This window comes from Cuculus canorus, chromosome 24 (assembly GCF_017976375.1).
Source record: "Cuculus canorus isolate bCucCan1 chromosome 24, bCucCan1.pri, whole genome shotgun sequence".
NCBI lineage: Eukaryota > Metazoa > Chordata > Aves > Cuculiformes > Cuculidae > Cuculus > Cuculus canorus.
The window spans coordinates 5331092-5342731 of record NC_071424.1 but is presented as its reverse complement, the minus strand read 5'-3'; the positions used below and the strand labels follow the sequence as shown (position 1 = coordinate 5342731).

The window sequence follows — 11640 nt, the reverse complement described above, 5'->3', positions numbered from 1 at the left end:
CCAGAGTGAAGAATCTAAAAAAGTACGTATTACAGTTTCAAGGGCTTTTTCTTTTTGCAGCTTGATGCCGAGAACTATTTTTTTTTTGCAGAGAAAGACATGCCGAGTGAATAAATAGCAATACAAGTGTTATATTTTGTTATTTTTCTCTATTAGATGTCTTGCCTCATCCCCAAGCAGTTCAGCAGATGTATTTAAAGAGGGTGCTTCCATGAGATTTGGGGGAAATAATTCTCCTCAGATGGGTTTGCTTTTTGTTGTCGTTATTATTTATATTAGGGCAAAGCACTACAGTCACCAGTTTCTACTTTGCAAAAGTATAGTGACAGCAAGAGTTGGATTTCTAACAACACTATATATTAAAACCCGAAGGTTCTGCATGTTTCTGGCTCAGCTTTACAAGGAAACAAGGCTAAAGGGCTCCTGCTGCCCATATGTATGGATCTATTTTCTCCTACCCTGGTCGGAAAATCCAGCTTTAGAGTCCAGAAGCTGCTTTTAGCAGCTCCTGATGGGCAGCTATGGCCAAGCTCTGAGCCCTTGCAACTTCTCTGTGAATAAAGACCTGAGTAACTGAGACTAATTAACATTTCCACTGATGGAAAAGTTGCAGTTTAAGCTTAGTCTTCATCAGACAATGAGAAATTTCCATGGAAGAGACATACAACGTACAGAGCCAGGCAGGAGCAGACTTTATGGTTCTCCTGCTCACGGAATTACCCTTTCAAACGGGGGCAGCTCTGTGTGATGTCCGAAAGCAAAGGGTGCAAATGATGTCCGTTTGCAGATGGAGATGAAAAGTGACCACTGATGGATCACACTCATGCTCAGAAAACTCAGGGTTTTAAGCTTCATTAGTAAGTTACACTAAAAGTCCTGTAGGAATTTCCGAGGCTTTTAGAGCCATTATCTCCTTGGCACATCCCACCTCAGTGCTCCAGCACCTCTGTGCAACCAAAGCTCCCATCGCCGATGGGTCTTCCCCCAGCCTGTCCTCAGCCACAAGCTGTCCTCCCTCCACTCTATCATTACAAGACTTTCTTTTCTTAATGCAATATATTCATATATTGTAGTTGACAGGAGCCAACGAGCTCACAGCCCAGAAACCAACCGTATCCTGGTTTGCACCCAAAGCAGTGGGACCAGCAGGGAGGGATGGAGGGTATTCTGCTCCTCTGGTCCACTCTCATGAGACCTTACTTGGCATCCTGTGTCCAGCTCTGGAGTCCTCAGCATAGGAAGGACATTGATCTGTAGGAGCGAGTCCAGAGGAGCCCACGGAGATGATCCAAGGACTGGAGCAGCTCCCATCTGAGGACAGGCTGAGAGAGTTGGGTTTGTTCATCCTGAAGAAGAGAAGGCTCCGAGGAGATCTTAGAGCAGCTTCCAGTGCTGAAAGGGGCTGCAGGAAAGCTGGGGACAGACATTTAGCAGGGCCTGTTGTGACAGGACAAGGAGCAATGGTTTTAAACTAAGCAGAGGTAGGTTTAGATTAGATTTTAGGATTAAATTTTCTCCTGTGAGGGTGGTGAGGCACTGGCAGGGGTTGCCCAGGGAGCTAATGGAGGCCCCATCTCTAGAAACATTCAAGGTTAGGTTGGATAAGACTCTGAGCAACCTGGTCTGGTTAAAGATGTCCCTGCCCGTGGCAGGACTGTGCCTGGATTTGGTATTGGGATATCTTGCTATGGTTTATCGTTTGGGATATCTTTGCTATTTCTGCTTTTTTCTTTTATCTTAAAATAATATAAATCAAAACACGCTTTGCAAGTCCGGCCCTTTAAAAGAGAAACACCATTTCAGCCTGATCAACCCCGAAAGGTTCTTTTTACTGGATCCACAATCATTCCCAGCTGTGTGACCCCGCACAGAGCTGCCCGGCCTCACCCAGGCTGGAGCCATCCATCAGATCAGCTTTTTCCTTCAACTAAATTTGCAGCAATTACGTGTGGATGATGTTGCTCTGCCTGACGGCAGCAGGATTGTGCAGGGACACGTTCTTATTTGCTTGGAAAAAAAGAAGTGTTGATGTCCCCAAGGCTAAATCCTCCCATTAGATGGCAGCAAATGCAGCAATACCTTCAAACTGGGCAATATTTGTGCTGCAAAGAAAGATCAGGGAGCTTGGACGGGGCCCAGAAGAGGGATCTGCAGAAGAAAAGGCTTCACAGAGCAGAAAAGGAATGTCTCAGTCCACTGGACATCGGGACTAGAAAAAGGATTGAGTTCATGCCCAAAGGTGTTGCATAAAATGAGTGCTACTCCACTCCAAACCTCCTCTCCAAACATGGGAATGAATATTTCATTGCCAGGTTGAGAGAAACACCACACTGGAAAACATGATCAGCACATTGCATTTCAAAGTATCTTTCACCTTTGATAATTCATGATCTCAGCAAACCTTCCCACTCCAGAATCACAGAATCATTGAATGCTAGAATTGTTTGGGCTGGAAGGGACCTCAAAGCTCATCCAGTCCCACCCTCTGCCATGGGCAGGGACACCTCCCACTGGATCAGGGGCTCCAAGCCCCATCCAACCTGGCCTGGAACCCCTCCAGGGATGGGGCAGCCACAGCTCCCCTGGGAAACGCGTTACAGGGCCTCCCCACCCTCATGGTGAAGAAATTATTCTCAATGTCTAATCTAAATGTTTAATTAAGCTGCAGAATTCATCGCTGCAGGAAGTTGTTGAAGCCAAGAACTTAAACAAGGCTGAAAAGGAATGGGGGAGAGACCAAAAATGCTTGTCATAGCCATAACCAATGGCTGACTCTGAAAATGCATTTAATTGCAATTAAGGACTGAAGCCCATGTCTGAGAGCTGCATAAAGCTGAGCCCCGTTGCTCCCGTTTTCTTTTCACGCCAGGGGTGGCAGTAGGCAGCTCCACTTGCGCTGTCTCCCAGTCTTTTCCTTCTGGAAGGCCACAATTTTTAGGGGGTTCACAGAATCGTTGAGGTCGTATCTTGTGCGTGCTGTGTGATAGCACTCAAGATGACCTTCCCCAGCACTGAGGTTCCCTGGATCCTCTCTCTGGCCCTTCTTGTACATGGGCCACTCTGTCATATCTCAAATGACTTCCCCAAGTCAATCATAGAATAATAGAATCACCAGGTTGGAAAGGACCCACTGGATCATCGAGTCCAACCATTCCTAACACTCCCTAAACCATGTCCCTCAGCACTTCATCCACCCGTTCCTTAAACACCTCCAGGGAAGGTGACTCGACCCCCTCCCTGGGCAGCTGTTCCAGTGCCCGAGGACTCTTTCCGTGAAGAATTTTTTCTGATATCCAATCTGAACCTCCCCTGACGGAGCTTCAGGCCATTCCCCCTTGTCCTGTCCCCTGTCACTGGGGAGAAGAGCCCAGCTCCCTCCTCTCCACAACCTCCTTTCAGGCAGTTGTAGAGAGCAATAAGGTCTCCCCTCAGCCTCCTCTTCTCAAGGCTCTCTCAGCCGCTCCTCGTAACCCTTGTTCTCCAGCCCCTCACCAGCTTCGTTGCTCTTCTCTGGACACGCTCCAGAGCCTCAACATCCTTCTTGTGGTGAGGGGCCCAGAACTGAACACAGTACTCAAGGTGCGGTCTCACCAGTGCCGAGTACAGAGGGAGAATCCCCTCCCTGGCCCTGCTGGTCACACCGTTTCTGATACAAACCAAGATGCCATTGGCCTTCTTGGCCACCTGGGCCACCGCTGGCTCATGTTCAGTCCCTGTCAACCATTACCCCCAGGTCCTTCTCTTCCGTGCAGCTCTCCAGCCACTCTTCCCCCAGTCTGTAGCACTGCATAGGGTTGTTGTGCCCCAAGTGCAGGACCCGGCATTTGGCCTTGTTAAACCTCATCCCATTGGTCTCGGCCCAGCAGTCCAGCCTGTTCAGATCCCTTTGGAGCCTCCCTACCCTCCAGCAGATCCACACTTCCTCCCAGCTTAGTGTCATCTGCAAACTTGCTAAGGGTGCACTCAATGCCTTCATCCAGGTCATTGATAAAGACATTGAACAGGGCTGGACCAGCACTGAGCCCTGAGGAACTCCACTTGTGACTGACCTCCAGCTGGAGTTAACTCCATTGACCACCACTCTCTGGGCCATCCAACCAGTTTTTCACCCAGGAGAGTGTGCGCCCATCCATCAGAGGCTGACAGTTTCTGAAGCAGAATGCTGTGAGAAACTCTGTCAAAGGCTTTACCTATTCAAAGGAGCAAACAAAAAGGACTTCCGCTTAAGCCAACTCTTAATTACTGTAGCTTCGATCTGCAGGAGAGCGCAGGCGGCTGCAGATGTCACCCTTCTCCTGGCAGAGGCAGAAGTTCAAGAAACACTCAGGCTAAAACAAGTTTTCATAAACACTGCCTGCCTGTTCTTTTGGCTTCCATCGCTGCTCAGCCTAAGAAGCCAGAAACACTTGGTTTGCAGAGATACAATACTAACTTCATAAGTAAAAAAAAAAAGAGATAACATCGGATACATCCAATTTAACAGTAACACGGTACTGGTATAAGATTCCCTCCTGGAGTTCTAACTGGAGTGACTGCGTGGGGCAGTCACCACATCAGAAGGACGGGATGTCATGCAGAGAGACCTGGACAGACAGTGAGACCCTCATGAGGTTCAACAAGGCCAACTGTAAGGTCCTACACGTGGGTTGGGGCAATCCGTGATTCCAGTGCAGGAAGGGGGATGATGTGATTGAGAGCAGCCCTAAGGAGGACTTGAGGTGTTGGGGGATGAGAAGCTCGATAGGAGCCGGCAACGTGAGCTCACAGCCCAGAAACCAACCATGTCCTGGGCTGCATCCAAAGCAGCGTGGCCAGCAGGGAGGGAGGGGATTCTGCCCCTCTGTTCCTCTCTTGGGAGACCTCACCTGGAGTGTTGTGTCCACTTCTGGAATCACCAACATAAGAAGGAGATGGAAGTGTTGGAACTGGTCCAGAGGAGGCTTCTGATTGGTGCTGTGAGGTGGAATTGGGGGGGATAGAGGGCTGCCTTCTGGATGCTGGTGGGGGTCTTGGGGACATTGGGGGTGCTTTGGGCTTTTGTGGGTGCTGTAAGGCTACAGGGGGGCTGCGTTGCAGATGCTGGTGGGGTCTCAGAGACAACATGGGGCTGCGTTCTGGATGCTGTTGGGGTCTCGGGAACCCCAGGAAGGCTGCAGGCGAGGTCCCCCCAGCCCTGGTGTCCCCCCCATCCCCCAGTGTCCCCTCCATCTCCCAGTGCCCTCCCTGCCCCTGGTGTCCCCTCCACTGTCATCCTTCCCCCATCCTCAGTGTCCCCTCACCCTCTATGGCCCCCTCATCCCCCAGTGTCCCCCGCAGTGTCCTCCCTCCACCCCCAGTGTCACCCCCCATTCCCAGGTGTCGCCCCCCTATCCCCCATCCCCCCGTACATCCCCCATCCCGTGTACCCCCCATCCCCCATGTCCTTCCATCCCTCCTTGTCCCCCCATCCTCGCTGTGTGTCCCCCATGCCCCGTGTCCTCCCATCCCTCCTTCTCCCCCATCCTTCCTTGTCCTCCCCATCCCTCCTTGTCCCCCCCACCCCCGGTATTCCCCCATCCTTGCTGTCCCCCCATCCCTCCTTGTCCCCATCCCCACTTTTCCCCCTCATCCCCCGTGTCCCCCCATCCTTGCTGTCCCCCCATCCCTCGCCCTCTCCATCCCTCCTTGTCCCCCTCATCCCCTATATCCCCCATCCCTCCTTGTCCCTCCCATGCCCGTGTCCCATCCCCCATGTACCCCCCATCCCTCCTTGTCCCCCATCCCCCTTCTCCCCCCATCCCCCATGTCCTCCCATCCCTCCTTGTCCCCCATCCCTCATGTCCCCCCATCCCCCCGTGTCCCCCCATCCCTCCTTGTCCTCTCCATCCCTCCTCGTCTCCCCCATTCCTTCTTGTCTCCCACATCCCCCTCCTCCCCCATCCTTCCTTGTCCCCCATCCCTCCTTCTCCCCTATTCCTCCTCATCTCCCACATCCCTCCTTGTCCCCCCATCCCCCTGTGTCGATCCATCCCCCTTCTACCCCCATCCCTCCATGTCCCCCCATCCCTCCCTGTCCCCTCATGCCCCGTGTCCCCCATTCCTCCTTGTCCCCCCAATCCCTCCTTGTCTCCCCCATCCCCCCGTGTCCCCCCAATCCCTCCTTGTTCCCCCATCCCCCATTCTCCCCCCGTGTCCCCCCATCCCCCACGTACCCCCCATCCCTCCTTGTCCCCTCCATCCCCCGTGCCCCCCCCCATCCCCTGGTGTGTCCCCCATCCCTCCTTGTCCCCCCCATTCTTCATGTCCCCCCCATCCCTCGGTGTCCCCCCATCCCCCTGTCCTCTCCCCATCCCCCTGTGTCCTCCCATCCCCACTATCCCCCCCATCCCCCGTGTCCCCCCATGCCTCGTGTCCCCCCACCCCTCCGCTGCCCCCCCCTCCCCCCGGTGTCCCCCCCCCCCCATCCCGGTGTCCCCGCTCGGTGGCGGAAGAGGAAGCGGCGGGCCCGGGCGGTGCCGCCTCCATCGCGGGCGGAGCCGCAGCCGGGGCGGCGGAGCGGGGTGAGCCCGGGGGGGGGACCCGGGGAGGGGGCCCGGGGGGGCGCCGCCGCCCGCTGACCTGTGGGGATGGGGCGTTAATGGCCGAAGGGCTGAGCTGGGGCTTCTCTGCCTCGGGGGGGAATAAAGGCGATGCCCGGGGTGGGGGGCAGCGGGAGGGGATGGGGGTTCGAAGGGGTCCAGGGGGGGTCTGAAGGTGTTCGTGGGCTCCGGTAGGTGATGAGAGGGAGGTTTTAGCTTTGCCAGGGGCGTCTGAGGGTGCTGAGGGCTTCGAGCAGGTCCTGGAGGGGTCTCAAGGTGTTCATGGGCTCTGGTGGGTGATGAGAAGGAGGTTTAAGTGTTGCCAAGGGGGTCTGAGGGTGCTGAGGGCTTCAGGCAGGTCCTGGGGTGTTCCCAAGGTGAGGTTTTAGCGTTGCCAGAGGGGTCTGAGGGTGCTGAGGGCTTCAGGCAGGTCCTGGGGTGTTCCCAAGGTGAGGTTTTAGTGTTGCCAGAGGGGTCTGAGGGTGCTGAGGGCTTCAAGCAGATGCTGGAGGGGTCTCAAGGTGTTCATGGGCTCAGGTGGGTGATGAGAAGGAGGTTTTAGTGTTCTCAGGGGGGTCTGAGGGCTTTGAGCAGGTCCTGGGGGGGTCTCAAGGTGAAGTTTTAGCGTTGCCAGGGGGATCTGAGGGTGCTGAGGGCTTCAAGCAGGTCCTGGGGCGGGGTCTCGAGGTGTTCATGGTCTCATGTGGGTGATGAAAGGGAGGTTTTAGCGTTCCCAGGGAGTTCTGAGGGTGCTGAGGGCTTCAAGCAGGTCCTGGAGGGGTCTCAAGGTGTTCATGGGCTCTGGTGGGTGATGAAAAGGAGGTTTTAGCGTTGCCAGAGGGGTCTGAGGGTGCTGAGGGCTTCAAGCAGGTCCTGGGGGGGGGTCCCAAGGTGAGGTTTTAGCGTTGCCAGGGGGATCTGAGGGTGCTGAGGGCTTCAAGCAGGTTCTGGAGGGGTCTCAAGGTGTTCATGGGCTCAGGTGGGTGATGCAGGGGGAAGGTGATGGGAGTTCGAATGGGTCTTGGGGGAGTTTGAAGGTATTCATGGGCAATGGGAGGGTTTAGGCAGGTGCTGGAGGGGTGTCAAGGTGTTCGTGGGCTCAGGTGGGTGATAGAAGGTATATCTTATCATTCCCAGAGGTTCTGAGGGTGCTGGGGGATCAGGTGGTTGTTGGGGGCTCTGTGAGTAATAGGAGGGTTTAGGCAGGTGTTTGAGGGGGGGGGGTTGTCTCAAGGTGTTCATGGGCTCAGGTAGGTGATAGAAAGGAGGTCTTATCATTTCCAGGGGTTCTGAGGGTGCTGAGGGCTTCAGGTAGGTCCTGGAGGGGTCTGAATGTGTTCATGGGTGCTGGGAGGGAGGTTTTAACGTTTCCAGGGTGTTCTGAGGGTGCTGGAGGTTCAGGTGTTTCTTGGGGGCTCTGTGAGTAATGAGGTGTTTAGGCAGGGGCTTTGGAGCGTCTCAAGGTGTTCATGGGCTCAGGTGGGTGGTGGAAGGAATGTCTTGTCATTCCCAGGAGTTCTGAAGGTGCTGGGGGGTCTAGTGGTGCTGGGGGTTAAGTTGATTTTTTGGGGCTGTGTGGGTAATAGGGGGGTTTAGGCAGGTGCTGGGGTGGGGGTCTGAAGGTGTTCATGGGCTCAGGTGGGTGATGAGAGGGAGGTTTTAGCGTTCCCAGGGGGGTCTGAGGGTGCTGAGGGCTTTGAGCAGGTCCTGGAGGGGTCTCAAGGTGTTCATGGGCTCCAGTGGGTGATGAGATGGAGGTTTTAGTGTTCCCAGGGGGCTCTGAGGATGCTGAGGGCTTCAAGCAGGTCCGGGGGGTCCCCCAAGGTGAGTTTTAGCATTCCCAGGGGAGTCTGAGGGTGCTGAGGGCTTCAGGCAGGTCCTGGGGGGGGTCTCAAGGTGTTCATGGGCTCAGGTGGGTGCTGGGATGGAGGTTTTAGCATTCCCAGGGGGGTTCTGAGGGTGCTGAGGGCTCCAAGCAGGTCCTGAAGGGGGCTGAAAGTGTTCATGGGCTCAGGTGGTTGTCTGGGGGAGAGTTCTTAGAGGTCCTGGGGGCATCCGAGGGCATCGGAGGGCAGACCCCTGAGCAGGGGAGGCAGCTCTATTGGTGCTAGAGCAGAGAGTGTAGGTTTGTTTATATCTCTGTGTCGGGTACCAGCAAGGTGAGCAAGCTTTCCCTTCGACAGAATCCTCTAAGAGTGATTCTCTCTCAATGTTGACCCCTAAGCAGGGTATGGGCAGCGCAGTCAGGGTTAGAGCAGAGAGCGTAGGTTTATTTCTATCTCTGTGTCAGGTTCACTAGCGAGGCAAACAAGCCTTTAAAGAGTCTTCTGACAGCGCTTCTCTCTAAACACTGAGCTTTCGGAGTCCCACCACTCGGACATGCCTCAGGTTTGTGGGTAGGACTGGATGCTTGGCTGGAAAACCGGCAAGCCGGGATCTATTGCTGTCTAGATTTGCGGAGAGGATTGTTCAGTCCTCCTTGGGCAGTGGAATCATCAAAAATAGCACTTAACATCTGGGTTTCCTCGTCACAAAGCTGATCTCTGAGGGGCTGCTGTGACTCCTTCACTCCTTCCCGCCTGTTGTGATTGCTTTATTGGTTGTATTGTGATAGGAAGGGAAATAATGTTGTTATTTGGGTTTTATTTAAGGCCTCATCTGTTCTCAAAGCAATATGGGAGCCTGCTGCCTTGTTTCCCAGCTGAGGACATGGGTTACTGTTGAGTTTGTCAGCGAGCAGCGTCGGTTCGGTTTTGGTGTCGGTGACTCTCAGGGGTTGTCAACAAAGGCGTTTGCTAAGGGTTTGAATACAGATCTCCAGAACTGAGATCTTTAAAGGTCCCTTCCAACCCATTCTATGTTTCTATGATTTTATCATAGTGAGATACTTCTGCTCTTTGGAAAGGGGGAAACTGCTGTGTTTGACAGCATTTCTATAAGGGTAATTGTTTCAAGTGGTTCCAGGCAGATCCTGTGAACAGGGGAAGCTCTCTGAATCTGCTGGAATTGAGCTTGGGAGAGCTTTACAGGTGAAAGCTTTGGCATACAGGGCCAGGGGAGGCTACATAACCTTTCAGACTATTTAGCCCACCAGTTGCAGCGTTGAGGCAACTAAAGTAATCATAAAAGCTGGGAGGAAAAAAGGCATTTGATATCCTGCAGATGTGCTGGCTCTTGCTCATTATATGAATCAGGGTATTACATAAATGAAAGAGTTAGTAAAGCAGTTTATTTTTTTTTTTATAGAGCCAAGTGTGTGCCAGGTGTTTTACAGACAAGAAGAAAAGGTCCCTGCCTTGGAGAGCTTAGGATCTGTAATGAGATATTATTGATTAAACCTGCTTTGGGGCAGCTTTGCGAGCCCATGGGGCTGCTCAGGTGGTAAGATCTGGGACAAATATTTGCATGGAACACAAGGAATGGCTGTAGAACAGGGCCAGGAGCTAATTAACCTGGCAATGTAGTGCAGCGTGTTCTCATCGCGTGCTTGGGGTTAGGTTTTAATTTGGTATTTTACTCTTCTGATGTTTCTAAGGCTGTGGCTAGATATTTGACACTAATATTAATGTAACATCTGACATGAACTGCTTGAGTTGGATGCTTAGGCAGCTGCTGACCAAACAAATAGGAGTTACTTTTCAGCCAGATCATTTTCCTGATCTGATTCACCATGTGACCGCATAAACAAATGTGCAAGAGCAGAACAGGGAGCTGAGCCTGGGGGTAGAGGAGCGACTGCTGAAGCTGGTAGTCCTGTTGAAAAGTGTTTTTTTACTGAAACTACACCTTGCGCTGCAGAAAAGAGATATTAAAAATGCCACTTCTTGAGTTCTAGCTGCTTGTAGAAGCCCATAGTTTAGGGGGAGAGTTGTCTGCCAGTTCTTTAAAAGCAAATAATAATTTAAAGTTTGGTTGCCTAAGAAGAGAATGTTATTTCTCGATCCATGCTTACGTATAGAGCTGATCTGTCCAGTGGGAGCAGCCAGAACAAGTTATGCCGTGCTTGTCAGCTTGTTATTGAGTGAGCAAAACAGAGTTGTGCTTTTAAAAGGCAGGCTGTGCTCTAGGTGTGTGCAGAGAGGACCTGTGTGAAGTTCTACAAATCTTGCAGTGCAGCAACAGACTTTGCAGAGCGAGGTGGGTGAAGCAGCATGCAGGATCCAGGAGCTGGTTCCTGCTCTCAGACAGAACCTGGAGCTAAAGGGCACAGGGGTCCGATTCCCATTGCCACTTGTTTTCACGTGACGGTCCTCTGTCTGTGCTTTCCAGGGCAATGCATTGCTAAACTCTGTCTCTCCAGAAAGACTTTCAGTTGTTGCACTTTGATCTAGGTTAGCATTTTCTCAGCTCGGAAACAAAGCAAGACCTCACAGATGCTTCCTTTCCCCAAACAGTGTTTTTCCAAGCCTACAACAGCTCTCTGACAATGGGATTCTCAAGTTGGCAGCTATTCGCTTGTCCAGCAATTTCTTTGCATCTTTTCTTCAGCCCATCTGCCGCTCTTGAGTATCGCGAGGCTCTGCCTTTGTGGCAGGCAGGGGGAGTGGGAGAGGAACACATTTCTTTTTTTGGCATCTTAACGTTGATCGCTTCTAGGTGTGTTCTTACAAGCTTCCTTGTTGAAATTTCACGGTGGGAAATAATTTGCTGTCAAATGCCATTTTGTCTCTGTCTGGCGTTCACAATGCAATTCTTGCTGCGGTATTTAGTTCTGCGGCATTTCTGCCTGCGAATGACCTGCAGGCAAACTTTCCAAGGAACACAGGAGCTTTTGTTGCCCGCAGAGCATGCTGCTATCACGTTACTATTACTCAATTATCAGTTGGCCTGGACATTGGGTTGCGAAAATTTAAACAAATTGTAAGCTGTTGAACTTTGCCCCACGCATGCTGCTTATTGCTCTGTCCTGTTCTCGTTGCTGACAGGGGATTTGATGAAAACAAATCTACCCTGAAATAAGTGACTGAAATTATAGCGCAGGAGAGCTCAGCTTGGCTGCCGTGTGTGATGATCAGCTTTGTATTGCTGACTCTGGTACTGGGTGAGCAATCACTTTATGGGACGGATTCATTTGGAATAGATG

The 11640-nt window shown here is 52.5% G+C and overlaps 1 protein-coding gene across 3 annotated transcripts in view; it reads left to right on the top strand.

Moving 5' to 3' along the window:
• The first annotated feature begins 6473 nt into the window (after window positions 1-6473).
• C24H6orf89 (chromosome 24 C6orf89 homolog) overlaps window positions 6474-11640 on the top strand; it is a 28004-nt gene continuing 22837 nt past the window's right edge. The window contains exon 1 of one of the 3 annotated variants that reach the window (XM_054087939.1): window positions 6474-6539. The gene's annotated coding sequence lies outside the window, so the exon portion shown is untranslated. Of the gene's footprint in view, window positions 6540-8926; window positions 8946-11447; window positions 11599-11640 lie in introns of those variants that run through there. The other 2 variants (XM_054087940.1, XM_054087938.1) reach the window with 2 other exon arrangements.